Below are 3,038 nucleotides of genomic sequence, written 5' to 3' on the forward strand. Positions count from 1 at the left end.
TGCAGGAGGCAACTGATCAATGATTCTCATCATTGATGTTTCTCTCTCTCTCTCTCTCTCTCTCTCTCTCTCTCTCTCTCTCTCTCTCTCTCTCTCTCTCTCTCTCTCTCTCTCCTTTCCTCTCTAAAATTAATAAAATATTAAAAAAACAATGATTTATGCTTTGTGTATACTTACTCTGTAATTTAGTTCTTTTGTCACCCTTCTCACTTTCACTTACTTCAGATATATGATTCCCAAGGTAAATGATCAAACTTCCCTGAAAAGGATTAGTCAAAGTAGCTTCTAAAATATGCTAGGAACAAATTTGTAAAAGAAAACAATGGCAATGTTTATACTGCTTTTGATAAGCACTGTTATTTCATTGGGTGGTCAACTAAAAATGTTAGCTTTTTTACAAAAAATATATATTTTTTTATTGATTTCAGAGAGGAAGAAAGAGAGAGAGACACTAATTCAAAATATATATATGCATCTCTATGTTAATTGAAGTGTTGTTTATAATAGCCAACCTATGGAAGCAACCCCAAAGTCCATCAATTAACAAGTAAATAAAAAACAAAACAAAACAAACAAACAAACAAACAAACAAAACAACCTGTGGTACATATATACAATGGAATATCTTTTGGCCATTAAAAAGAACAAAACCTTACCTTTTGCAACAGCCTGTAAGGACCTAGAAGTTATTATACTAAGTGAAATAAGTCAGTCAGAGAAAGATAAATGCCACATGATTTCACTTGTGAGTGGAATCTACAGAACAAATAAAACTGAAGCAGATAAATAGATACAGAGAACAGACTGATGGTTGCCAGAGGGAAAAGGGGTTTTGGACACTGGGTGAAAAAGGTGAAGAAATTGAGAAATATATATTGGAACTTAAAAATAGTCATAAGGTTATAAAATACAGAATAAGAAATATTATAATGATTATGTATGGTGCCCATTGGGGACTGGAAATATCAGAGGGAACACTTTGCAAAGTATATGATTGGCTAACTACTACTAGGATATTGTACAAATGAAACTAATCTACACAAATAAAAGATGAATATGTAAATTGGCTATCACTTTGTGACAGCCACCAGCCAATCAGGAGTGAGTATGCAAATTAGCAGGGGGAAAATGGCAATGGCCATGGAGCCAGCCAGAGTGGGTGGAAGGCTTGGGTTGCTCTTGTTGACAGAGGAAGCCAAGCTTCCTGCCTACCCTGGCCAGTTGCTAAAGGAGGGGCTTGAGGGCAGCAGCCACAGAGCAGGCCTGAGCACGTGGGAAGCTTGGGTCTCCTGGGCTGGCTGACAATGGAGGGGCCTGTAAATGGCCCTCAGCCCCTCTCCCAGGCTGACTATGCCCCCCCAGCAGGAACCTTCATCCCATGGGGATGTGGATGGTCTGCAAATTGCCCCAGCCCCTTGTCCAGGATGGCACTGTCTCCAGTGGGAACCCCCACACCAATGGGGGAGTGTCCAGCCTGCAAACCACCACGGGCCCTTTTCCCAGGCCTTCCCATCCCCCAAGGGAACTCCCACCCTGATCTTGGACACCCTTAAGGGCAAATCAGCCAACCCCAACCCATGCACCAGACCTCTATCTATACTAATAAAAGGGTAATATGCTAATTAGACTGGGAGACCTTCCAGGAGTCCTTACAGACATTCTTCTGGACAAAACCATGCTGGCAGGGCTGAGGTAGAGGCCAAGAGGGGAGGGTGATCAGGCTGGTGGCGGGGGGGATGGGTGGAGTTGGGCTTGAGCAGGCCAGCAGGAATGAGACAGTTGGGGGTGAGCAGGCTAGGAGGGAGAGCAATCAGGCTAGCAGTTTGGGGTGAGCAGGCTGGTATGGGGCAGTTGGGGGTGAGCAGGCTAGTGGGGGGCAGTTGAGGATGAGAAGCTGGCAAACAGAGTGGTTAGGGGCAATCAGGCAGGCATGCAGATGAGTGGTTAGGAGCCAGCAGACCCAGATTGCAAGAAGGATGTCCGACTATTGATTTAGGGCCAATCCCAGTGGCATAGGCCTAAACCAGAAGTCAAACATCCCTCCAGAGGTCCCAGATTGAAGAGGATGCATGCCAGGCTGAGGGACCCACACCCCTTGCACACAAGTTTTGTGCATCGGGCCACTAGTACAAAATAATATGGAATGTAAACTGTAAGTTAAAAATTTAATACAATTTTTAATTGATTTTTATTTATTTTTGAGAGGAAGGGAGAGATAGAAATATCAATGATGTGAGGCAATCATTGATTGGATGCCTCTAGCATGCCCTACACTGGGAATCAAGCCTGCAACCTGGGCAGGTGCCCTGACCAGGAATTAAACCATGACCTCCAGGTTCATTGGTTGATGCTCAACCATTGAGCCATGCCAGCAGGGCAATGATTTTTTTTTAATTAAAAAAAGAGAAAACACTACAAAAAGTCAGGCTAGCAGAAGGCTGGCTTTATTTGCATATGTTTACAGAAATGACTCATCAAGATCTATTTAGTTGCAAGTGACAAGAATCAACTCAAATTAGGTTAAATCAAAACAGAGAATATAATTAGCTCATATATCTTAGAAGAATGCTGTATAAAATTTTTAAACCATGGGGAAATCACAGAAATGAGGACTTTAGGACCTAGAAACAGAGTCAAAGGAGATATCTATATATAGTTTTCTTTTATTAGCTGGGCAATTTTCATTTTGAAATATGTTACAGTGGTCAATACAAAAACACTGTGACACTGCCTTACAACTCCTTGAAATATTTAAAGTGCTGACTGGTGAATCTTAAAGTATGTGTAGGCTAAATCTATAAGAGGAAGCAAAAAAATAAAAACACTGTAAACAGAATAAAAATTTCTCAGCCAGAAAAACAGTGATATGACCCAGAATATATTGAGTTGATTAAAGAACTTAAAACAATATCTAGTACTTAGTGAATGTTCAAGAGTTTTTGTTTATAAAATGTGAAATAAAATAGTCACTTATTTTTAGGAACTTTACAATGGAACTGGGAGGCCATTAAGGTAATGGAACTTATGCAAGTCCTCAT

This window comes from Pipistrellus kuhlii, unplaced genomic scaffold (assembly GCF_014108245.1).
Source record: "Pipistrellus kuhlii isolate mPipKuh1 unplaced genomic scaffold, mPipKuh1.p scaffold_m20_p_16, whole genome shotgun sequence".
Classification (NCBI taxonomy): domain Eukaryota; kingdom Metazoa; phylum Chordata; class Mammalia; order Chiroptera; family Vespertilionidae; genus Pipistrellus; species Pipistrellus kuhlii.